At 41.6% G+C, this 26,431-nt stretch overlaps 1 protein-coding gene, 1 long non-coding RNA gene and 1 other non-coding gene across 3 annotated transcripts in view; 2 read left to right on the top strand and 1 right to left on the bottom strand.

Annotated features, from left to right (window-relative positions):
- LOC136381101 (uncharacterized) overlaps positions 1-8,309 on the bottom strand; it is a 52,863-nt gene extending 44,554 nt beyond the window's left edge. The window contains exon 1 of the long non-coding RNA XR_010747015.1: positions 8,107-8,309. This is a non-coding gene — a long non-coding RNA (uncharacterized lncRNA). The remainder of the gene's footprint in view (positions 1-8,106) is intronic.
- Positions 1-26,431, top strand: part of CFDP1 (craniofacial development protein 1) — a 132,992-nt gene that overhangs the window by 38,403 nt on the left and 68,158 nt on the right. The gene's annotated exons all lie outside the window — the stretch shown is intronic.
- LOC136381611 (U6 spliceosomal RNA) lies at positions 7,106-7,214 on the top strand. Its single transcript, XR_010747103.1, has one exon. It is a non-coding gene; the product is annotated as a U6 spliceosomal RNA (small nuclear RNA).

Here is a 26,431-nt window from a genome sequence, read left to right as displayed (position 1 = left end):
GCGCTTCATTATAAACGCGCCAATATTCACGTTGCACTTTGGTCACGGATTCGAATTTAGCGAGCCACAGAACACACTGAACTTTCTTCTGTACCGTCCACATCTCGACTGGCATGGCTGTGGGCTGCTCTGCTGTATGCACGGTGTTACGTCATCATCTGCGCATGCACACATGCTGCCACATCATCCTATAGAAACTGGGAAGGTTTTCCTTTTATTTGGTGCAGATTTCACATTTCTGTCGTCTTTTGTTGCTTTCCTGTGACCGGTCAAAAGTGCACCATGACTTTACGGACACACTGTATTAGTTGATAAACATAGGTTTGTTTCCACTTTTGGCTATTCTGAATGATGCTTCTATAAACATTCATTTACTAGTTTGTGGGTTTTTTCTGAAGTGAGAAGCAGAGATGCAGAGAGACAGACTCCTACATGCGTCCAACTGGGATCCACCTGGCAAGCCCACTAGGGGGCGATGTTCTGCCCATCTGGGGCATTGTTCCACTGCACCCGGAGCCATTCTAGTGCCTGAGGTGGAGGCCATGAAGCCATCCTCAGTGCCCGGGCTAGCTTTGTTCCAATGGAGCCTTGGCTGTGGGAGGGGAGGAGAGAGAGGAAGGAGAGGGAGAAGGGTGGAGAAGCAGATGGGTGCTTCTCCTGTGTGCCCTGGCCGGGAATCGAACCTAGGACATCCAGATGCTAGGCTGACACTCTACCACTGAGCCAACTGGCTAGGACCTCATGTACAAGTTTTTGAATGGACATGAATTTCCTTTTCACTTGGATATACCTAGGTGTAGAATTGCTGGGTCATATGATAACTTGAATGTGGTCTTGACTAGAAGAATGAGCCATAAGAGAAAAATCTAGGAGTGTTATCTTATCAAGGGGTGAGTGACTTGGGTGCCTAGATTTCTTCCACCATGATTTTGAAGCATGTACAGTTCTATATTTAAGCCCCTGTGGTAGGAAAAATGAGATTGATGGGAAATGGTAATATCTAGTAACACTATAAAAGCAATGGCTACAGAAAAGATAAGGAAGTTTTCTTCTGTCATAATTAAAACTAAGAAGAGGGAATTTTTTTTTTTTTTTTTTTTTTTTGTATTTTTCTGAAGCTGGAAACGGAGAGAGACAGTCAGACAGACTCCCGCATGCGCCCAACCGGGATCCACCCGGCACGCCCACCAGGGGCGACGCTCTGCCCACCAGGGGGCGATGCTCTGCCCCTCCGGGGTGTCGCTCTGCCATGACCAGAGCCACTCTAGCACCTGGGGCAGAGGCTAAGGAGCCATCCCCAGCGCCCGGGCCATCTTTGCTCCAATGGAGCCTTGGCTGCGGGAGGGGAAGAGAGAGACAGAGAGGAAGGAGGGGGTGGGGGTGGAGAAGTAAATGGGCGCTTCTCCTATGTGCCCTGGCCGGGAATCGAACCCGGGTCCCCTGCACGCCAGGCCGACACTCTACCGCTGAGCCAACCGGCCAGGGCCAAGAAGAGGGAATTAAGCCTTATTTCCGCCCCCCGCCTCTAAGCTTTCTACTCAGTGAGATTTCCTGTTTGATGATAATTTGGGATTTTAGTTTTGGTTGACTCCAAACTGGCCCTGTCCTTATTTTATTACTGTTTGTAAATAGATGTTCTTGACCTTCCCACTAACTTCAAATTTAACTTTGTTATTCTTAGCAGATATGATATTGCCAGTGGGAAGTGTTCAGAAATGTGTGCTGAGATATTTTGGTTGTCATAGGACTTGAGACCACTGAGAGTTCAGGGATACTAAATATCATGCATTGCTTAGGACAGTTTGTACAGAGACTTTTCCAAAATGCCTGCAGTGTTCCCTTTGAGACACATTGTTTTAGGGAGCTAGAGCCCCTCAGTTATAACAACTGAGTTTCTTTCAGTTTCTGGAGACTCGTCTATAGTAGACATTCACGTACTAGCAGTCCATGGACTGAATCTGTCCTTAGTTGGCCTGTATTTAAAATCAGGGAAGTTGACATAAAAATCTGGGTTGTTGGCTTTTTTTTCAGAAATGAGAAATTGTGCCACTGCCCTCCCTCTTTTCCTCACAGCAGCCATGAACTGGAGCATTGTGGACGGGTTTGCCCTTTCCTGGTCCCTTCACAGCTGCTTTCCTTTTTTATGTCACCTGCCTGCTTCCTGTAGTCGAGTGTTTCTCACACTCTGGGAAGACAGGTTTCCCTTTAGTGACCAGATCAGTTTCCCTTTAAAACCAGTTTGAACTTTAGATTAAGTATCAGACACATTATCTTCTCAGGCTGCAGGTTAAACATTTCTTTACCTTTTTAAAAAGACTAAATAGCTTCTGTTGATAGTTTACTAAATTTAAGGCACAGTGCTAAGAGTATTTCAGGATTTCAGTCCAGATCTATTTGAGACCAAAGCCTGGGCTCTCAGCCACTGTGCTATATAACCCCTCCTTTTTACCTTTTAGATTGGTCTTTTATATGAAAAGCATCTCTTCAGCTTTATAATTGATGAAGGGCTCTTTGAAAGCTATTTTGTATTTTGTTATTTTTGAAGGAAGTGAGATGACTATTTCCTCCCTTTTCCTTTGTAAGCCCTTTCCCCATTTACCATGGCTGGTCCAGGTTTCCTGTATTTCAGTCTCATTCCTATCTTGTGAAATTGAAGGAGCTAGCATAATTTAAAAATTGCATTCCGGTTATGTGTGCATTGATAATCTTGTAATAATCAACAATAAAGCTGTGGACAAGATGTGATCAGTCAACTGTGGAATAATGACTGTTGGTGTTTCTGTATGGTAATGGACTCCTACCAATGTCTAAATCATAGTAGGCAGCTTGTATGAGGGTGTTCCCAGGGAAGTCAGGAGATATGCAGCTTGTGCTGAGTGCATTTATTTTGGCAGCCATTTGTTCAAGGATAGGACTAACTAGAAATGGCTTTTTTTTTTTAATTATTTTTATTTATTTATTTTAGAGAAGAGAGAGAGAGAGAGAAGGGGGGGAGGAGCAGGAAGCATCAACTCTCATATGTGCCTTGACCAGGCAAGCCCAGGGTTTTGAACCAGTGACCTCAGAGTTCCAGGTTGACGCTTGATCCACTGCGCCACCACAGGTCAGGCAGAAATAGCTTTTAAGGCAGGGGTCGGGAACCTATGGCTCACGAGCTACATGTGGCTCTTTTGATGGCTGCATCTGGCTCGCAGACAAATCTTTAATAAAAAAATAATAACGTTAAAAATATAAAACATTCTCATATATTACAATCCATTCATTTCCTACCGCTCATGTTTACGGTTGCGGGTGGCTGGAGCCAATCACAGCTATATTCCGGGGCAACACCAAATTTTTATTGGATAATGCATAACGTATACGGGTCGTTGTATGGCTCTCACGGAATTCCATTTTAAAATATGTGGCGTTCATGACTCTCTCAGCCAAAAAGCTTCCTGACCCCTGTTTTTAGGGGATGCTTCAAGGAGTTAGTGTGGCAAGTGGAAAAGATTGATTTTGGCAGCCTTGGTGGTACTGCTGTTATCTTACCAGCTCCAGAATGATGTGCTTTGTGTTGAGGCAAGAAAAGCCTATATCAGATTTTTACCTTTAGTGTTTTTCAATGGAAGCAAACTCTGCTTCATTTGGTTTTAAATTATCCCTAACTTGCTTTTTATTTTTTTATTTTTTATTTTTATTTATTTATTTTTTTTGTATTTTTCTGAAGCTGGAAACGGGGAGAGACAGTCAGACAGACTCCCACATGCGCCTGACCGGGATCCACCCGGCATATCCACCAGGGGCTACGCTCTGCCCACCAGGGGGCGATGCTCTGCCCCTCCGGGGTGTTGCTCTGCCGCGACCAGAGCCACTCTAGCGCCTGAGGCAGAGGCCAAGGAGCCATCCCCAGCGCCCGGGCCATCTTTGCTCCAATGGAGCCTTGGCTGTGGGAGGGGAAGAGAGAGACAGAGAGGAAGGAGGGGTGGCGGTGGAGAAGCAAATGGGCGCTTCTCCTATGTGCCCTGGCCGGGAATCGAACCCGGGTCCCCTGCACACCAGGCCGACGCTCTACCGCTGAGCCAACCGGCCAGGGCCCCTAACTTGCTTTTTATTTTTATTTTTTTATTTATTTCTTTATTTTTATTATTATTTTTTAATTTTTTATTTATTCATTTTAGAGAGGAGAGGGAGAGACAGAGAGAGAGAGAGGAGAGACAGAGAGAGAGAAGGGGGAGGAGCTGGAAGCATCAACTCCCATATGTGCCTTGACCAGGCAAGCCCAGGGTTTCGAACCGGCAACCTCAGCATTTCCAGGTCGATGTTTTATCCACTGCGCCACCACAGGTCAGGCCTAACTTGCTTTTTAAATATACCTCTATAGGTGTTACAGGTATAGAGTAAATGGATTTGAAATTAAAATTACATAATTCTTTAAAGATTTCCCTGTGGATAGTTTTGGAATATGTTGAATTTATTAAAGGTAATCTCATTCTCATTCTTGATTTGAAGAGATTGTTCCAGGCCAGGCTGGTAACTCAAAGAATTATGGAGAGACTAGTAATATTCTTTTTTTTTTTTTTTTTTTTTAACAGAGACAGAGAGTCAGAGAGGGGATAGACAGAGACAGACAGACAGGAACAGAGAGAGATGAGAAGCATCAATCATCAGTTTTTCATTGAGACACCTTAGTTGTTCATTGATTGCTTTCTCATCTGTGCCTTGACCGTGGGCCTTCAGCAGACCGAGTAACCCCTTGCTCGAGCCAGCAACCTTGGGTCCAAGCTGGTGAGCTTTGCTCAAACCAGATGAGCCTGCGCTCAAGCTGGCGAGCCTGGTTCCTCTGCATCCCAGTCCGACACTCTATTTACTGCACCACCGCCTGGTCAGGCACTAGTAATATTCTTTTTTTTTGTTATTGTGGGAGGCAATATTTGATACTGTATCAAGCAATGAAGTACCTGCCGTTGTGAGCATCTCAGTGAGATCCCAAACACAGAAAAGCTTTCAAAGCAAGAACTTTTTTCATTTGTGGTCACCAGGATGGGTAACTAACCTCTGTTAATTTTGATTCAATAGCTACAGCAAATACCATGAACATAGAAAGTGTCCCTATTGGTTTTCAAGGTTTCCCAGGGTTGAATAGATTCTGGTGTTCTTAGAAAATACTATGAGGAGATAGACTTTATTGCACAGTGCAGCCTTTTTCCTTTGCCCTTAGCCTTGAGTTACAGTGCCGACAAGTTTTAAAAATCTGAGTTTAAGAACTAGGTGCCTATATCTGTTATAAACTTTTAAACTTTATTTTGCTATATTTCTTTACCCTTGGTTAGGCCAAATTACTTTTGGTGTGAATTATGAGACAATAAAGTGCTTTATTTGGGCACATCTTGGGAATGTAAGGAATAATAGAAAGAATAGATGGCCAAAGTTAAAATGTTCACACAGAGTTTACTCAGTATGATAACAGGAAATTGATTAGGTGACAAGGATATGGAGGCTTCCATTTAAGGAGAAAATTGTGGTTCTCTAGGAATGTAGTGGAAGTATTTCATTTCACTAATGAAATCACTAAATTTCACTGATTTATTGATTTGTTTCATGTGTTTTAGCTTCTCTTAGTGTACACTAGAGGGCAGAATCCCCCCTGAAAAAGAGAGCTTGTTTTTGGCAAGAGCCCAGGAACTTGAAGCATTCCCAGGGTTTGGTTATATAAGTGCTGCACATTTTCCTTTAGCTAATTAGATTAGTCTCTTGGTATGAGCCTTCTGTGTGCTATATGGTTTATACATTTTTTATTATAATTTTTTTTGTTGTTTTCAACTCTACCATTGTGTTTAGAAAGTGAAGACAATTTTTCTTTTCTCATCTTTTTCCCTTGAGATAAAAAGCTTTTATTGCTGTTTTTGTTTTTTTATTCAATATAAGAAAGTGAAAATGACCTGCTTAAATTTTTATAGAAAGCTGACAGTGACATTTTCTTGCTACCTGCCTTTTCTTCATTGCCAGCCCCAGAGGCTAACTGCTGTTAACTGCTTATCCGTTTTGTGCAGATTCTTTCTTATGTTATGCTAATATATTGTAACCATTTATACCAGTGGTAGTCAACCTGGTCCCTACCGCCCACTAGTGGGCATTCCAGCTTTCATGGTGGGTGGTAGCAGAGCAACCCAAGTATAAATAAAAAGATAGATTTAACTATAGTAAGTTGTTTTATAAAGATTTATTCTGCCAAACAGCGAAAATCCGACATAAAGTACTTGGTAAGTAACTATTATTATATGCTTTAACTTGCTGTAACTCTGCTTTATAAATTTTATAAAGTAGTTACTTCCCTACTTTATAAATCACCATTATTGTGGAGCTGGTGGGCAGTTAGAAAATTTTACTACTAACAGAGATACAGAAGTGGGCAGTAGGTATAAAAAGGTTGACTACCCCTGATCTATACAGTAAAACAAAAATAGACTCTGTGTTAGTCCGTACTTGAAGTTTTACTTAGTCTATTTTGGGCATCTTTCCAGACTCAGTTTAAATACCTCCATTTTATTTTTATGACTGCGTGGGATTTTATTGTGGGGATATTCCATAATTTGAGTAACCATTCCATTATTGATGAACATTAGTTTTCCAGATTATACAGTTATGAATAATTTTATAATCTTTCACATATATTTTTTATGTCCTCATGCTATTATTTCTGGAGGATAGATTCTTAGAAGTGTGATTGCTGAGTCATCGGATGTTCATGCACCATAAATCCTAAGAGATATTGTCCATTAGGCAGTACCAATCTGAAATCTCTCCAGTGTTACTTGAGGGCCCATTTTTGCACACCATTACCAGTAGTCATCAGGGTTATTTTCCACAATCATTATGTTAACTGGGTCTTCACGAACTACTGGCTTGAGTTGTGGCTTAAAATTTCTCTCCTTTGAAAACTTGTATCAATAGCATACTTTTTTTCCCCCCAAGAATTAAACTAATGCTACATTTTTGTGCATTTGTCAGATGTTACAGAAAGAATAAGTTAAAATTTGGGGTATCTATATTACCTATAGATAATCTCCATATTGTTATCAAATCCAAGTCATCAGAGTTAATTCTCAGTCATTTAAGAATTCAGGCACTCTCTTTGACAGCACATACACTAGCATTGGAATGATACAGAGAAAAGATTAGCATGGCCCCTGCACAAGAATGACACACAAATTTGTGAAACATTCCTTTTTTTTTTTTTACATTCCATATTTAAAAAAAAAAAAAAGCTCTGGCCAGTTGGCTCAGCAGTAGAACATCAGCCCAGCAGGTGGATATCATGGATTCAATTCCTGGTCAGAGCACACAGGAGAAGTGACCATCTGCTTCTCCACCCCCACCCCCTCATCTCTCCTCCCTCCTTCCTCTCCGTCCCTCCCTCTCTTTTTCTCTCTCTCCTCTTCTCCCTCTCTCTCTCCCTCTATCCTTCCCTCCTCCCACAGCCTTAGCTCAAATGGTTTGAGCAAGTTGGTCCTGGGCCTGAGGATGGTTCCGTGGCCTCGCCTCATGCACTAAAATGGCTCAGTTGCCAAGCAACAGAGCAGCAGCCCCAGATGGGCAAAGCATTGCCTCATAGGTGGATCCCGGTTGGGGCACGTGTGGTTGTCTATCTCTACTTCCCCACCTCTTTTTTTTTTTTTTTTAACAGGGACAGAGAGAGAGTCAGAGAGAGGGATAGATAGGGACAGACAGACAGGAACAGAGAGAGATGAGAAGCATCAATTATCAGTTTTTCGTTGTCATTGTGATACCTTAGTTGTTCACTGATTGCTTTCCCATATGTGCCTTGACCGTGGGCCTTCAGCAGACCAAGTAACTTCTTGCTCGAGCCAGCGACCTTGGGTCCAAGCTGGTGAGCTTTTTGCTCAAGCCAGATGAGCCCGCGCTCAAGCTGGTGACCTTGGGGTCTTGAACCTGGGTCCTCCACATCCCAGTTCGACGTTCTATCCACTGCGCCACTGCCTGGTCAGGCTTCCCCACCTCTTAATAATAATAATTTTTTAAAAATTCAGGTAAAAATCTGTTTTATAAATACTGAAGGAAATTGTAAGCCAATTCAAGGACTGTATATTATAGATGCTTTAAAACACTGGATTACAGGCCCTGGCCGGTTGGCTCAGCGGTAGAGCGTCGGCCTAGCGTGCGGAGGACCCGGGTTCGATTCCCGGCCAGGGCACACAGGAGAAGCGCCCATTTGCTTCTCCACCCCTCCGCCGCGCTTTCCTCTCTGTCTCTCTCTTCCCCTCCCGCAGCCAAGGCTCCATTGGAGCAAAGATGGCCCGGGTGCTGGGGATGGCTCCTTGGCCTCTGCCTCAGGTGCTAGAGTGGCTCTGGTCGCAATATGGCGACGCCCAGGATGGGCAGAGCATCGCCCCCTGGTGGGCGTGCCGGGTGGATCCCGGTCGGGCGCATGCGGGAGTCTGTCTGACTGTCTCTCCCCGTTTCCAGCTTCAGAAATGAAAAAAAACACAAAAAAACAAACAAACAAAAAAAAAACACTGGATTACTTCTCTCTTAGGTCCTTAGTGTTGGAAGTTACTAGGTATTTCTAAATGTTTAACATCAGTGAAGAATGTCATTTGTCCAAAGTATAGAAATCAATGATTCTTATGTTCTGATCAGATTCTTATACAGGTATCTTGCTGCCATTTCATGGAAGGTTGTGATTATACAGAAAGATTCATATTGGGTAAATATTTTAATTTGGATTGGGGAATTTTTCTTATGGGAGAGGCTGAGCAGCTGTGTTCTAATTATTTTGGTCAGGGCTTGAAGAGCAGGCTGATCTGAAGTTCAGCATTTACTATATTCAGTTACTTAGCCCTGGATTCTTGCCAAAATGCTGCTACCCAAGGGAACCTATGGCAAATGTAAGCCAAAATAATTTAAAACTTCTAAACAAGGCTAATATTTTCATATTAGTGAGAAAATGGAAGAGCTGAACAAGTCTTTATTTTTAAATCTCGTAGTTCTGGATGCATATGACCATAAAAAAAAGTCACAGCCTTTTATTACTAGCCTTTCCTTGACTTTGAAATGTAGTACAATTTCAATGGCTGCTAATTTGAGAATGAGCAGAGAAAAAAACCAACCTTTGCATTGACTTTTGCTCTAAATTGAGATCCTTCAGCCCCAGCTGCCTGTGAGATGGTGAGCTGTAGGAAGCAGAAACCAAAGAAGAAGAGTTTTCTCTCCAGTCAGATACAATGTGACATAACTTCTTTGGATCAGAAGTAACAATTAGAAAGATCCAAGGAACACCACATACAAAACACTCTTGAGCTTGGCCTTTTGTCTAGTATAACTAGCTTCAAAGAAAAGATTTGAGGAAAAGTTTCCTTTAGAACAGTAACCACAAATGTTGTGTCTGCTTCCCAGCCATGTTTCTGTGTTCTGCTGTGGGTTAATTAAATGTAAATGTTTTTATATCATTTTAGAAAGTCATTCCGATTTCACTTATGTTGGATCAGTCTGAACCTCATTTTTTCAGTCTTGATATGGTGAAGCTGTTGGACTAAATGGGTTGGCTGTGTGTGAGCCAGGATTTCAGTTCTGTGAAGGCTTGATTATGAAGTATCTTTATGAAATTGAAGTTACATATATATTTTTTTAATTAATTTTAACGGGGTGACATTGACAAATCAGGGTACATATGTTCAGAGAAAACATTTCTAGGTTATTTTGACATTTGATTATATTGCATACCCATCACCCAAAGTCAAATTGTCTTCTGTCACCTTCTATTTCGTTTTTTTGTGCCCCTCCCCTCTCCTATCCCCTCCTTGTCCTCCCCCCCTCCCCTCGTAACCACCACACTCTTGTCCATGTCTCTGGGTCTCATTTTTATGTCCCATCTATGTATGGAATCATAAAGTTCTTAGTTTTTTCTGATTTACTTACTTCACTAAGTATAATGTTATCAAGCTCCATCCAGGTTGTTGTAAGTGATCCAATGTCATCATTTCTTATGGCTGAGTAGTATTCCATAGTGTATATGTACCAAAGCTTTTTAGTCCACTCGTCCACTGACGGACACTTGGGCTGTTTCCAGATCTTCGCTATTGTGAACAATGCTACCATAAACATGGGGGTACATTTCTCCTTTTGGAACAGTGCTATGGTGTTCTTTGGGTATATTCCTAAAAGTGGGATAGCTGGGTCAAAAGGCAGTTAGATTTTAAATTTTTTGAGGAATCTTCATACTGTTTTTCACAGTGGCTGCATCAGTCTGCATTCCCACCAGCAGTGCAGGAGGGTTCCCTTTTCTCCACATCCTCACCAGCACTTATTCTGTGTTGTTTTGTTGATGAGCACCATTCTGACTGGTGTGAGGTGATACCTCATTGTGGTTTTAATTTGTATTGATATTTCTCTAATGATTAGTGATGTTGAGCATTTTTTCTTATGCCTATTGGCCATCTGTATGTCCTCTTTGGAGAAGTGTCTATTCATTTCTTTTTTTTTTATTTATTTATTTATTCATTTTAGAGAGGAGAGGGAGAGACAGAGAGAGAGAAGGGGGGGAGGAGCTGGAAGCATCAACTCCCATATGTGCCTTGACCAGGCAAGCCCAGGGTTTCAAACCGGCGACCTCAGCATTTCCAGGTCGATGCTTTATCCACTGCACCACCACAGGTCAGGCTATTCATTTCTTTTGCCCATTTTTTTATTGGATTGTTTGTCTTCCTGGTGTTGAGTTTTACAAGTTCTTTATAAATTTTGGTTATTAACCTCTTATCAGTCGTATTGTCAAATATGTTCTCCCATTGTGTAGTTTGTCTTTTTATTCTGTTCTTATTGTCCTTAGCTGTGCAAAAGCTTTTTAGTTTGATATAGTCCCATTTGTTTATCCTGTCTTTTATTTCACTTGCCCATAGAGATAAATCAATAAATACATTGCTGCGAGAGATGTCGGAGAGCTTACTGCCTATGTTTTCTTCTAAGATGCTTATGGTTTCACGGCTTACATTTAAGTCTTTTATCCATTTTGAGTTGATATTTGTGAATGGTGTAAGTTGGTGGTCTAGTTTCATTTTTTTGCAGGTAGATGTCCAGTTTTCCCAACACCATTTGTTAAAGAGGCTGTCTTTACTCCATTGTATGCTCTTACCTCCTTTGTCAAATATCAGTTGTCCATAAAGGTGTGGGTTTATTTCTGGGTTCTCTGTTCTGTTCCATTGATCTATATACCTGTTCTTATGCCAGTACCAGGCTGTTTTGAGTACATTGACCTTGTAGTATAACTTGATATCCAGAAGTGTGATACCTCCCACTTTATTCTTCCTTTTCAAGATTGCTGAGGCTATTCGTGTTCTCTTTTGGTTTCATATAAATTTTTGGAATATGTGTTCTATATCTTTGAAGTATGTCATTGGTATTTTAATTGGTATTGCATTGAATTTATAAATTGCTTTGGGTAATATAGACATTTTAATGATGTTTATTCTTCTTAACCATGAGCACGGTATATGCTTCCACTTGTTTGTATCTTCCTTGATTTCTTTTATCAATGTCTTATAATTTTCTGAGTACAAGTCTTTAATCTCCTTGGTTAAATTTACTTCTAGGTACTTTATTTTTTTGGTTGCAACTGTGAAGGGGATTGTCTCCTTAATTTCTCTTTCTGACAGTTCATTGTTGGTGAATAAAAATGCCTCTGAATGATTGCCTGACCTGTGGTGGTGCAGTGGATAAAGCGTCAACCTGGAATGCTGAGGTTGCCGGTTCAAAACCCTGGGCTTGCCTGGTCAAGGTACATATGGGAGTTGATGCTTCCTGCTCCTCCCCCCCTTCTTTCTCTCTCTCTCTCTCTCTCTCTCTCTCTTCTCTCTTCTCTAAAAAATGAATAAAAATAATTTTTAAAAATGCCTCTGATATCTGAGTATTAATTTTATATCCTGCCACCTTGCTGAATTCATTTATCAGGTCCAGTAGTTTTTGGATGAGACTTTAGGGTTTTCTATATACAATATCATATCATCTGCAAGTAATGATAGTTTTACTTCTTCTTTTCCAATTTGGATGCCTTTTATTTCTTTTTCTTGTCTGATTGCTGTAGCTAGGACTTCCAGAACTATGTTGAATAAGAGTAGTGAAAGGGGACACTCCTGCCTTGTTCTTGATCTTAAGGGGATTGCTTTTAATTTTTCCCCATTGAGTATGACGTTGGCTGTGGGTTTGTCATAGATGGCCTTTATCATGTTGAGGTATGTTCCCTGTATTCCCACTTTGCTGAGAGGTTTTTTTTTGTTTTTGTTTTTTTTTTTGTATTTTTCTGAAGCTGGAAACGAGGAGAGACAGTCAGACAGACTCCCGCATGTGCCCGACCGGGATCCACCCGGCACGCCCACCAGGGGGCGACGCTCTGCCCACCAGGGGGCGATGCTCTGCCCCTCCGGGGCGTTACTCTATTGCGACCAGAGCCACTCTAGTGCCTGGGGCAGAGGCCAAGGAGCCATCCCCAGCGCCCAGGCCATCTTTGCTCCAATGGAGCCTCAGCTGCGGGAGGGGAAGAGAAAGACAGAGAGGAAGGAGAGGGGGAGGGGTGGAGAAGCAAATGGGAGCTTCTCCTGTGTGCCCTGGCCGGGAATCGAACCCGGGACTTCTGCACACCAGACCGACGCTCTACCACTGAGCCAACTGGCCAGGGCCTGCTGAGAGTTTTGATCATAAATGGATGCTGGATTTTATCAAATGCTTTTTCTGCATCTATTGAAATTATCATATGGTTTTTCTCCTTCCTTTTGTTTATGTGATGAATCACATTGATTGATTTGCAAATACTGTACCAGCCTTGCCTCCCCAGAATAAATCCCACTTGATCATGGTGTATGATTTTTTTATATATTGCTGGGGATCCGGTTTGCTAATATTTTGTTGAGGATTTTAGCATCTATATTCATCAGGGATATTAGCCTATAATTTTCTTTTTTGTGTTGTCTTTGCCTGGTTTTGGAATCAGAATTATGTTCGCCTCATAAAAGGAGCTTGGAAGTTTTCCTTCCTCTTGAATTTTTTGAAATAGCTTGAGAAGGATAAGAGTTAGTTCTTTGAATATTTGGTAGAATTCACTGTGAAGCCATCAGGCCCAGGACTTCTCTTTGTTGGAAGTTTTTTGATAACTGTTTTGATCTCTTTTGGTGTAATCAGTCTGTTCAGGTTTTCTGATTCTTCCAGATTGATTTTTGGAAGATTGTATGTTTCAAGGAATTTGTCCATTTCATCTAGGTTGTCTAGTTTTTGGCATATAGTTCTTCATAGTATATTCTTAAAATATTTTGTATTCCTGTTGTGTCAGTTGTTATTTCTCCACTCTCATTTCTAATTTTTATTTGAGTCCTCTCTCTTTTTTTCTTGGTGAGTCTAGTTAAAGGTTCATCGATTTTGTTTACCTTTTCAAAGAACCAGTTCCTGGTTTCATTGATCCTCTGTATTTCTTTAGCCTCTATGTCATTTATTTCCGCTCTGATCTTTATTATTTCCTTCCTTCTATTACCCCTGGGCTTAACTTGCTGTTCTTTTTTTAGTTCTTTTAGATGCAGGGTCAAGTTGTTTATTTGAGCTTTTTCTAGCTTCTTAAGGTATGCCTGTAATGCTATGAACTTCCCTCTCAGTACTGCTTTTGCTGTGTCCCATAAATTTTGCGTTGATGTATGGTCATTATCATTTGTTTCTAGAAATTTTGTTATTTCTTCTTTGATCTCATTGTTAACCTATTCAAATATTTAATAACATGCTATTTAGTTTCCAAGGCTTAGAGTATTTTTCAATTTTTTTGTTGTGGTTGATTTCTAGTTTCATGCCATTGTGATCAGAGAAAATGCTTGATATGATTTCAGTCTTCTTAAATATGTTGAGACCGCTTTTGTGCCCTAACATGTAGTCTATCCTAGAGAATGTACCATGAGCACTTGAAAAGAATGTATATTCTGCTTCTTTAGGGTGAAAGGTTCTGAAGATATCTATTAAATTGAGTTCATCTAGTTTGTCCTTTAAGTCTGCTGTTTCTTTGTTAATTTTCTTTCTTGAGGATCTATCTAGTGATGTTAGTGGGGTATTGAAATCTCCTACTATTATGGTATTGCTGTTGATCTCACCCTTTATATCCAACAAAGTCTGCTTTATATATTTAGGTGCTCCTATATTAGGTGTGTAAATATTTATAATGGTTATATCTTCCTGTTGGATTGCTCCCTTTATCTTATTATTATGAAGTGACCTTCTTTATCTCTTACTATAGCCTTTGTTTTAAAGTCCATTTTGTCAGATATAAGTATTGCTACCCCAGCTTTTTTTTCATGTCCATTTACATGAAATATTTTTTTCCATCCTTCACTTTCAGTCTATGTGCATCTTTTGTTTTAAGGTGTGTCTCTTGTAGACAGCATATGTAAGAGTCCTGTTTTCTTATCCAAGCAGCTACTCTATGTCTTTTGATCAGATCATTTAATCCATTTACATTTAAAGTTATTATTGATATGTAGTTGTTTATTGCCATTTTATTCTTTAAAGCTGCATTCCTCTTTTGCTATAATCTTTTCCCCCCTTTGATCTGTTTACAACAGGCCCCTTAGCATTTCTTGCAGCATTGGTTTGGTTGTAGTGACTTCCTTGAGGGTTTTTTTTTTTTTTTTGTCTGTGAGGCTTTTTATTTCTCCTTCTATTTTAAACGATAGCCTTGCTGGATTAAAATAGTCTTGGTTGTAGGTTCTTTTTCTGCATTACTTTGAATATGTCTTGCCATTCCCTTCTGGCCTCAAGTGTTTCTGTTGAGAAGTCAGAGGTCATCCTTATGGGGACTCCTTTGTAGGTGATAACCTTTTTTTCTCTAGCAGCTTTTAATATTTTCTCTTTATCACTTAGCTTTGGTATTTTAATTATGATGTGTCTTGGTGTAGATTTCTTTGTGTTTCTCTTTAATGGAGTTCTGTATACTTCTTGAATGTGTGAGACTTTTTCTTGCCTCAGTTTAGGGAAGTTTTCAGCTATGATTTGATTCAACAAAGTTTCTATCCCTTGTTCTTTCTCTTCTTCAGGAACCCCTATGATGCGGATGTTATTTCTCTTCATGTTGTCACAGAGCTCTCTTAGAGTTTTCCCAGACTTTTTGAGTCTCTTCTTTTTTCTACTCTGCTTCCGTGCCTTTGTTTATCTTGTCCTCTTAACTCACTGATTCCATCCTCAGCTTCATCCATCCTGCTTTTAATTTCTTCCATTGTGATCTTCAATTCTAATATTGTATTTGTCATTTCTGACTGATTTTTATTTCAATTTCCTTTTTTATACTTGCTGTCTCTTTATTTAGGTGTTCATGATGACCATCTATTGTTTTTCTAAGCTCTTTGAACATCCTAACAATCATTATTTTAAACTCTGCATCTGGTAATTTGGTTATATCTGACTCATTCAGGTCCTTCTCTGGGGATTTTTCTTGATTCATTTGGGTTGCATTTCTCTGCCTGCCTATTTTGTTTGTGTATAAGAAGGTTTGGCCACTGGAGTCCAATGGGTATTGCCTCTGTGTTCCCTAGGTGTGGTCTGTCTGCAGGCCTGCCACCCCCTCTGCTGATGCCTAGGGTGTTCCGGTATAGGCCTTGCCAGCACCAGCCTGCTGCGGCTGTCAATGCGGTTTCCACCTCTCCTCCACCGGAGGGGCTGTATTGAGGTGCCTGGCTTTTCAAGCTTCAGCTGGTCTCTGCCTTAGCCCTGCCCCCGCAGGTGGGGTTGCATGCCCCGCTGGGGCCACAAGCCTTGGCACCAAGGGCGGGGGTGAGCACCTTTGCTCAGCTGCGGGTCTCCACTTGTTCCTGGGCTTCCACCCTGCCCCCGTGGTCAGAGACAGCTGGTGCACAGGGCGCAAGCCTACACTCTGTGGCCAGGTGGGGCTGCGGGCGCGTGCTCCTCCTTTTCCCGGGCCTTCGCCCTGCCTGGGCAGGCGGAGCCAGCTCGCCAGTAGGGTCGGAAGCCTGGGCTCGGCAGTTCCGGCGAGGCTGCACGCACCCATGCGCCCACATTTCCTTGCTCAGGGGAGGATCTCCGCCCATTCCCAGGCTCTCACCCTTCCTCCCGCAGGCGGGCCCACAGCCGGCTGGACTGCTTTTGCGTGTCCCCTCCAGCCCCGCTGGGGTAGACTGAGCTCACGCCGGGCCTCAGGCATGGCCTGACCAGCTCCACCCCACCCACCCCCTCAACAGAACCTTGCTTTCGCGTCCCGCCACTGCCACCCGCCCTTCAGCTAGCCCTTAGCAGTGTGGGTGGGGGCGCTGCAGGTCAGACCCTAACACCATACTGTAGTCCTGACAGCTCCCTGCTTCTAAGTGGCTCTGCTCTTAGTGCCGCGGGAGAGCTTGTTTGGCTGGTGTCCTGCTTCCCTTTGCTGGTATTGCTGTTTCCAGGGGAAATATTCACTTCAGATTTGGGGAGTGACTCAGCCCAGGGGTTAGGGTGGCTGTCCCTCAAAGTGTTTCTCCCTGTGCCTCCTAGATTACACTCTCTTCCCACTGCTTCAGTCCTCTCCTCTCTTCCCATCCTCCGGAGCCCCCGGGTGGGTGGTTGTGAAAGATGTTTTCTGCGCGGTCCCAGTCTCAGCGTGGCTTCTTCAGTGTTCCTTGGTTGAAGAGTCCTCTTAGTTTAGTTCAAAATTGGTTTTTCCAGATGATGGTTCTTAAAATTAAGTTGTAATCCACTTCGGTTCTGGGAGTTGGAAGTTGGTATGTCTGCCTACTCCATCACCATCTTGCTGCCCTGAAGTTATATATATATATATTTTTTTAACTCCTTTTAAATAGGCCTTTGTCTAACACCATTATGAAAGCAAAGGATCATTGTTTCGCAGGTATAGAAGGGAAAGTCTGTGATAAAGGCTTTTCTTTTCCTTATATATATTTTATCAATCACTGAGGAAATTGGTTGGCAATGGAAAATAGTACACAACTCCTTTCTCTCAGTGTGATAGGACACCCCTTTCTGATAAGGCTGGTATGCCTCTGAGCTTTCTACTGTAATCTTTTCTCCGTTTGTTTAGGGTTTTCCCAAGATACATCTTGGGATAAATCTTGCCATTTTACAAAGCTGCAGAAACACAACCTATAAAGTTAAATAGCTTGCTTAAGAGAGTGAACCTAGAGTAGAATCAAAGGCTTCTTTCCAATCCAGTGTCCTCATTTGCTGGTCCAACCTGCTGTTATAATGAACCACCACTGTTCTCTCCATCACTCAGGCCCCAACCTCAGTGCCATCTTCAATTCTCACCTTCCCTTCCCTGCCTACCCCCTGCCTAACTGCCCTATCCATGAACTCCTTTTAATTTCACCTTTAAAATGTCCATAAATATTCATTTTTGTCCTCCCCTCATCCCTTCCTTCCTCCTCCCCTTCTCCCCCTTTTCCTCCTTTTCCCTTTCTCCTCCTCCTCTCCTTCTCCCTTTTCTTCTTCCCCTTCCTCCCCCTCCTCTCCTTCCCCTTCTTCCCTTCTTCTCCCTCCTCCCTCTCTTTTCTCTATATTCCATCTTTATTCCCATTGTCTTTTTTCTTGTAATTAGAATATTATTTTCTTTTGAAAGGTTTGAACTATTTTAATTGTTTTCTAAGTTACTTAAACACTGTAGTCCTTCTTTTTTTTTTTTTTCTTGCATTTTTCTGCAGCTGGAAACAGGGAGAGACAGTCAGACAGACTCCCGCATGCGCCCGACCGGGATCCACCCGGCACACCCACCAGGGGCAACGCTCTGCCCACCAGGGGGCGATGCTCTGCCCATCCTGGGCGTCGCCATGTTGTGACCAGAGCCACTCTAGCGCCTGAGGCAGAGGCCACAGAGCCATCCCCAGCGCCCGGGCCATCTTTGCTCCAATGGAGCCTTGGCTGCGGGAGGGGAAGAGAGAGACAGAGAGGAAGGCACGGCGGAGGGGTGGAGAAGCAAATGGGCGCTTCTCCTGTGTGCCCTGGCCGGGAATCGAACCCGGGTCCTCTGCACGCTAGGCCAATGCTCTACCGCTGAGCCAACCGGCCAGGGCTTAGTCCTTCTTTTTATATCCACCCTACATGCCACTGCTGGGGAAATTTAGTAGAGATTTAATTTAGATCACATCATTCACTTAAATATTTGATCCTTGTTGCCTACTATTATATGCATATTCTTTAGCCTCATATTAGTGAACACCATGTTTTAGCTCTAGCCAACCATACCTTTTCTGAGTTACTCTGTTTGACAGCCAGAAAGGAGTCCTTTCCTTTGATCCATATTCTCCTTCAGCTTTGTTCAGAATGTTCAACCCCCTCCCCAGTAGTCCTCATTTCTCTCCATCTATAGGAATCCTGCCCATTTTTCAAACCCTACCTCTGCCCTCCCAAACCCTTCCCTGATACATTTCCTCTTTCTTCATATTCCTGTTCCACTAATCGCCCTTGAAATATTTGACCATGAAGTATAGTTATTTTATTCTTTCTTATTTATGCCTTAGAAAGAGTAAAGACTGTTTTTTTTCTTTTTTCTTTTGTGACAGGGACAGAGAGGGACGGACAGATAGGGAGAGAGAAAGATAAGCATCAATACTTTGTGTGGCTTCTTAGTCTCCTTAGTTGTTTATTGATTGCTTTCTCATATGTGCCTTGACCAGGGGACTATAGCAGAGCAAGTGACCCCTTGCTCAAGCCAGCGACCTTGGGCTCAAGCCAGCAACCTCAGGGTTTCAAACCTGGGTCCTCCACGTCCCAGTTCGACGCTCTATCCACTGCGCCGCTATGCCACCACCTGGCCAGGCAAGAGTAAAGACTCTGAAGAGCTTCTCCTTGACTTTGGATTTCTGTAGTTTCAATAATATAGATGCTGCGCATTTAGTTTTGTTTCTTAAGTCTGAGGATTTCTGGCTTTTGAAAGATTGTCAGGTGTTCTCTCTTTGAATATTACCTCTTTGCATTGTTATCTCCTTCTAGAACTTCAGTTAGGTATATGTTAGATCTTCCCATTCTATTCTCCATATCACTTCCTGTCTTTCTCTGTGGTATTTTCCATCTCATTTCTCTGAGTTGCCTTCTGGCTGTTACCTGTGTTCCAGTGCTTTACTTTTTCTTCAGCTGTGTCTAATCTGTTTTAATTTGTCCATTGAGTCTAATTTCAGTGACTAAGTTTTTTATTTTAAAAAACCTATTTGGTTACTTTCAAATTTGCTTGTTCTTTTTCCATAGGATCTTATCCTTAACAGTTTTGAGGTTTTCTTTTATATTTATAATCTTTTTTTTTTTTTTTTTACAGAGACAGAGAGAGTCAGAGAGAGGGATAGAAAGGGACAGACAGACAGGAACGGAGAGATGAGAAGCATCAATCATTAGTTTTTCATTGCACATTGCAACACCTTAGTTGTTCATTGATTGCTTTCTCATATGTGCTTGACCGTGGGCCTTCAGCAGACCGAGTAACCCCTTGTCGAGCCAGCGACCTTGGGTCCAAGCTGGTGAGCTTTTTTTGCTCAAACCAGATGAGCCCGCGCTCAAGCTGGCGACCTCGGGGTCTTGAACCTGGGTCCTCAGCATCCCAGTCCGACGCTCTATCCACTGCGCCACTGCCTAGTCAGGCCTATAATCATTTTAAGTATCCTTCCTTTATAGTTGCTACCTGATGATATTTTTATCAGAAGTTCTTAGGGTTCTAAAGCTCCTTATTTTACTTATTGGTTTTGTTATAGTAGATTCTTTCCTTTTGTGTTTAGTTTAGTTTTTTGTTTTTTTGTATTTTTTTAACTGAGAAGTGGGGAGTCAGAGAGATTCCTGCTAACGTCCGACCAGGATCTACCTGGCAAGCCCATTAGGGGCGATGTTCTGCCCATATGGGGCCCTTGCTCCATTGCAACCAGAGCCATTTTAGCACCTGAGGTGAAGCCATGGAGCCATCCTCAGTGCCCGGGGCCAACTTGCTCCAGTGGAGCCTTGACTGTGGGAGAATGTGAGAGAGAGAGAGAGAGAGAGAGAGAGAGATAAGGGAGAAGAGGAAGGGTGGAGAAGCAGATGGGTGCTTCTCCTGTGTGCCCTGACCAGGAATCAAATCTGTGACATCCACATGCCAGGCTGATGCTCTACCACTGAGCCAACCAGCCAGGGTTTAGTTTTTGTTTTACTTCAGCAAGGTTTTATTTGTGGGGTGATCTCATATGGCCTGGGGGGAAGTTGTATTTCTCTAAAGTAGATATGAATTTCCTTCTAGATACCCTAGCTTGAGCTAATTTTTATGTTAATTTCTTGCTTTGGAGTTCCTGGAGCATTCAGGTATTATAATTAAAATAATTATGAGCCACAATTCTTGTGCTTGCTACCCAGGGTACCAGTGGTCAGGAGATACTTTTCCCTTCCTCCATTCCCCGTAGCCCAAGCAGGGGCTTGTCTTCTTCCTGGGCTGTTTCCTGGGATTTTCCCTGGGATTTTAGGTGAATGTTTTCTAGTCTGTCCTTTCCCTAGGGATGCACAGAGTTTTCACTTTATTAAGAGTTTTAGTTCTAGGTTTCCATCTTCTTATATGCCTAAGACCAGTCCTGTTATTATTTGAATAACAACCCAGGTCGGAATCAGTTGGGCATATTTGTGTGGGTCTATTTCTGAGCTCTTTTCTGTTCCGTTGACATGTATTTATATATCCCTCTGTCAGGACCACACAAGATTGATTATTGACTTACGTGATAAGTCTTAAAGTTTGGTAGACTGATCTCTCCCACTATATTATTCCTTTTTTTGAAAGTGTTTTGATTATTCTAGTTTCTTTGCCTTTTCCTTTAAATTTTAGAATAATTTTGTCTATCTTAAAAAAAAACACAAATGTATTTTGATAGGAATTGCATTAAACCTTGTTATGGACTAAATTGTTTTCCCCTCACCCCCAACATCATAATTTTGAAGGCTTACAGTGTGACCTGCTAACTTCATAAAATGAATTGTGAAGTGTTCCCTTCTCTCTCTCTCTCTCTCTTTTGAAGAGATTGTGTAAAATTGATGCTAATTTTTATTTAAACTTTGGTAGATTCTCCAGTGAAGCCACCTAGCCCTGGAGATTTCGTTTTTTGGGACTTTTTAAATTACAAATTTTATCTTAATAGTTTTAGGGTTAATTGGATTTTCTGTCTTAGAAAGAGTTTTATGTTTTTTGGGGAATTGACTCATTTTGTCTAAGTTGTTAAATTTGTATGTGTAGAGTTTTTTGTAGCCCTTTGATGTCTATGGAGTTTGTAGTGATTACTAATTTTATTCCTGATATTGGTAATTTATATCTACTTTTTTTTTTTGTCAATCTTGGTAAAGATTTATTGATTTCTTGCTCTTTTCAAAGAACTAGCTCTTTGTTTCATTGATTTTTCTCTCTTGTATTTGTTTTTAATTCGTTGATTTCTGCACATTATTATTTCCTTCTCATTCTGCATATAGTATATTATGCTTCTTTTACTAGGTTCTTGAGGTGTGGGCTTAGATTGTTGATTGGAAAGTTTTCCTCTTCATAATATATGTTTTTAGTACTACAAATTTCCCTCCTGAACTGCTTTGGCTGTATCCCATGAAGTTTTTTAAGCGAGAGGAGGGGAGATGGACATACTCCTGCATGCTCCCCAACTGCTATCCACCCGGCAATCTCCCATCTGGAACCAATGCTTGAATCAGCTGAGCTATATCCTCAGTACCTGAAGCCAAGGCTCAGACCAGTTGAGCTATCCTTAGTCCCTGGGGCCAGTGCTTGGACCAATTGAGCCGCTGGCTGTGGGAGGGGAAGGGGAGGGAAATTAGGAAAGAGAGGGAGGGAGAAGCAGATGGTCGCTTCTCCTGTGTACCCTGACCAGGAATTGAACCTGGGACATCCGCATACCGGGCTGACACTCTATCCACTGAGCCAACTGGCCAGAGCCCCATGAAAGTTTATATGTGTTATTCTCATTTTCATTCAGTTCAACATTTTTTAAACTTCTCTTGAGACTTTCTTTTTGACCCCATGCATCATTTAGAAATATATTTCTCACAAAAATTAGGGGATGTTTCAAAATGAATATGAAACTATAAAATATCCCCTAATTTTTGTGAGCAGTGTATATTGTTTAGTTTTCATGCTTTTGTAAATAATACGTTCAATATTTGCTTCACATATTTAGGTGCTCTTATGTTGGGTGCATAAATATTTACAAGGGTTATTTCCTCTTGTTTGATCTCTTTATCATTATAAAAAGTCCTTGTTTGTCTCTTATTATAGCTTTTGTTTTAAAGTCTATTTTGTCTGATATAAATATTGCTACCCCAGCTTTTTTTATTTCCATTTCTATGAAATGCCTTTTTTCATCCCTTTACTTTCAGTCTGTGTATGTCTTTCAATCTGAAGTGAGTCTCTTATATGGGTCTTGTTTTCTTATTCTTTTGAGTGGAACATTTAATCTATTTATATTTAAAGTAATTATTGATAAGTATGCAGTTGTTATAATTTTATTATTCATATTTTTAATCTTTTTTTTTTTTCCTAAAGAAGTCCCTTTAACATTTCTTGTAATATTGGTTTGGTGGTGATGAACTCCTTTAGATTTTTGTTATAATTTTATTATTCATATTTTTAATCTTTTTTTTTTTCCTAAAGAAGTCCCTTTAACATTTCTTGTAATATTGGTTTGGTGGTGATGAACCCCTTTAGATTTTTCTTGTAATGCTGAGGTCGCCGGTTCGAAACCCTGGGCTTGCCTGGTTAAGGCACATATGGGAGTTGATGCTTCCAGCTCCTCCCCCCTTCTCTCTCTTTGTCTCTCCTCTCTCTCTCTCTCTCTCTCTCTCTCTCTCTCTGTCTCTCTCTCTCATCTCTAAAAAATGAATAAATAAAATAAATAAATAGATTTTTCTTGTATGGGATATGATTCAACTCTTAAATTTGTGATATTAATTTTATGGCCCTGAATGTGGTCTATCTTTCATGGATACTTGCAAGGCCCACTATTTTATTTTTTCCCAATATCTTTTTTTTTTTTTTTTGCAAGAGAGAAAGACAGGAAGGTAGAGATGAGAAATATCAACTCATAGCTCCCATCCAAGTACTAACCAGGCCCGACCCTGCTTAGCTTCCAAGATCAGACGAGATCGGGCGCGTTCAGGGTGGTATGGCCGTAGACTCAACTCATAGCTACGGCACTTTAGTTGTCCATTGATTGTTTTTCATTTGTGCCTTGATCGAGGTGAGGGGGTGGTTCCAACCAAACCAGTGAACCCTTGCTCAAGCCAGTAACCTTGGGCTCAAGCCAGGAACCTTGGGCTCAAGCCAGGGAACTTGTGGGCTTCAAGCCAGCAATCTTTGGGCTCAAGCCAGCAACAATGGGGTCATGTCGAAGATCTCACACTCAAGCCATCGACCCTATGCTCAAGGTGGATGAGCCTGTGCTCCAGCCAGGGACCTCCAGGTTTCAAACCTGGGTCCTCAGCGTCCCAGGTCAGTTGTCTGTTCACTGCACCACCATGTACTCAGGCCCCAGTATCTTTTAAATCAGCTCCTTTTCTGTCTGAATCAGCCATAGTCTAAAAACCCCTTTCCAACTGCATTTGTTAATAGCTTGTATTGTAGCACTTGTTATACTGTACTTTGTCAGTTTATATATTGGTCTTCACCACTGCACTGTGAGCTTGAAGGCATAGACCTAGTATCTTTGTTTTGTATGTCCAGTCTGATACACAGTAAATAATTTATAGATGTTTGTCAAATGAATGAATGAATGAATGAATGAATGGCTTTTATTAGTGATCACCATTTTTTAAAAGTCTTGGGTAATGTTGATCTAAGGAGATTTTATTCTTATTCTTTTGGTTGTATATATTCTATCAGTCTTAATCTTAAAAACAATGCTTTTGGTTCCATAGCTTCTGTTCAGGAAGTAACTGACCCCAGAAACAGACTGTAATGTCTATTATATGATTGGAATGACAATTTTTTTCATCTTAATCATGCCATAGTTCAAGCATAAACATGTGGGAAGTTCCTTACTCATTCCACAAGACTTATTTCACAACCTCTGCTATTTCCTTCAGGTTGACTTGTCCTCTTTTTGTAGAAGTGTTTCCACCGCAGTACATTTCACAGTGCACGTCCTTCTGAGAGTAAGCAAAAGCTCTGATATGTGCTTGGAAGTTTTGTTTTCTATCAGGAAACACATGGTATTCCCTCAATCTTTCCTGCACTTAACTTTGGGTTTCCCTATGAAAACTCTTCAGTTGTTTTCTCCCATTTAGCATAGGTGCCAGTTAAAAATGTACATAAGGGATTTTGTTATATGATGTACACACCATTATTAATCTGTTCTGGCTGTGGCTGGAGACCACTAGCAGAGTTTCTGTGTCGAGTAGATGGAATGGATGTAGGAGACATTACAGAGATGTGAGTTAAACGTTATACCATTTGGAACAATATCCTGTTTATTGCCCAGCCAGTTCAGGGTGACTTCTCTTTGTTGCTTTGGGGGGTTTTCTTATGACTTTTACTACAAGGGAAAAAAAAGAGCTGAGTGAACCTGTAGAGAGGGGCAGTGGGGAAAAGAGGTTTTGTGGAATTTCCTTTAAGTATGAGCGTATTTAATGGATTCATATTTTTTCTCCTTAGGAACTAAATTGTACTTGAATATAGGAAATTTTTTCCATATCTTTTCTCATACTTAGTTTCTTCTCTTCTTTGCCACCTTTTTTCTTTTTTTCCAGCTAAATGCCTTGTTTTATAGACATTTGTTGAAAATATTTAAGAAAGAGGTGAGATAAATAAAACAAGATTTCAGAGAGAAAAGGATATCATTTTACATGTAGTTAGTATTCCTTCATCTCATTTATAAATGACAAAACTAGAGTAAAATACATTGAAGGATTCTTGTGATCGCACATCAAGAATAATGATAGAGAGCATTTTAGTGACAGTTCTCCAAACTCCAGGCTTCATTATTTTCTCAGTCTTCATCTATTCAGAAGTTATATTCAACCATCCAGTTCAGTGAGATTTGACAATTGTATAAATTCATGTAGCCACTATCTAAAATAATGTGTAATATAAGTACATCATCCCAGAAAATTCCCCATGTTCCCTTTCCAGTTAGTTCTCTTCACCCACCCCCTACACCCCCTACCCCAGACAAACCTCTACCTTCATTTTTATTATGATAGATTAGGTTTTTTTTGTTTTTGTTTTTTGTACTTTTCTGAAGCTGGAAACGGGGAGAGACAGTCAGACAGACTACCACATGCACCCGACCGGGATCCACCTGGCACACCCACCAGGGGCGAAGCTCTGCCCACCAGGGAGTGGGTGCTCTGCCCCTCCGGGGCGTCGCTCTGCCGCGACCAGAGCCACTCTAGCGCCTGGGGCAGAGGCCAAGGAGCCATCCACAGTGCCCAGGCCATCTTTGCTCCAATGGAGCCTTGGCTGCGGGAGGGGAAGAGAGAGACAGAGAGGAAGGAGGGGTGGCGGTGGAGAAGCAAATGGGCGCCTCTCCTATGTGCCCTGGACGGGAATCGAACCCGGGTCCCCCGCACGCCAGGCCGACACTCTACCGCTGAGCCAACCAGCCAGGGCCAATAGATTAGTTTTTGCCTATTCCAGAACTTCATGTAGATCAAATCACACCTTGTATAACTCTTTTGTTCCTGGCTTCTTTCATTAAGCATAGTGTTTTTTAGACTTACTTATGTTGCTCTATCAGTAGTTCATTCCTTTTTATTTTCATTGTATGAGATTATACCAGTTTGTTCATCCTGTTGATGGACACCCAGGTTATTTCCAAAGATTTTCAAGACATATGTTCTTAGTTCTCTTGGGTAACTATATACCTAGGAATAGGATTGCTAGTTATATCATAGGGTAGATGTATGTTTAATATTACTATCACATGCCTGACCAGGTGGTGGCGTAGTGGATAGAGTGTCGGACTGGGATGCAGAAGACCCAGGTTCGAGACCCCGAGGTCACCAGCTTGAGCGCGGGCTCATCTGGTTTGAGCAAAAGCCCACCAGCTTGAACCCAGGGTCACTGGCTCCAGCAAGGGGCTACTCGGTCTGCTGAAGGCTCGCGGTCAAGGCACATATGAGAAAGCAGTCAATGAACAACTAAGGTGTTGCAACGCGCAATGAAAAACTAATGATTGATGCTTCTCATCTCTCTCTGTTCCTGTCTGTCTGTCCTTGTCTATCCCTCTCTTTGACTCACTCTCTGTCTCTGTAAAAAATTAAAAAAAAAAAAAAAAATTACTATCACAGAGTTCTGGCAGCAGCACTTGAAAGACCCACTTGGTCCATGTCCTTGTCCACATTCATTGTCATCAGTCTTATTTTAGTGGGCGGGGAATGGTATCTCCTGCGGTTTTAATTAGCATTGCTCTGAAGACTAAGATGATGACATCTTTTCATATGCTTATTGGTCATTTGTATATCTTCTGTGAAGCATCTC

This window comes from Saccopteryx leptura, chromosome 9, assembly GCF_036850995.1.
Source record: "Saccopteryx leptura isolate mSacLep1 chromosome 9, mSacLep1_pri_phased_curated, whole genome shotgun sequence".
Lineage (NCBI taxonomy): Eukaryota > Metazoa > Chordata > Mammalia > Chiroptera > Emballonuridae > Saccopteryx > Saccopteryx leptura.
The sequence above is the reverse complement of the archived record's forward strand: the minus strand, read 5'-3'. Positions and strand labels throughout refer to the sequence as shown.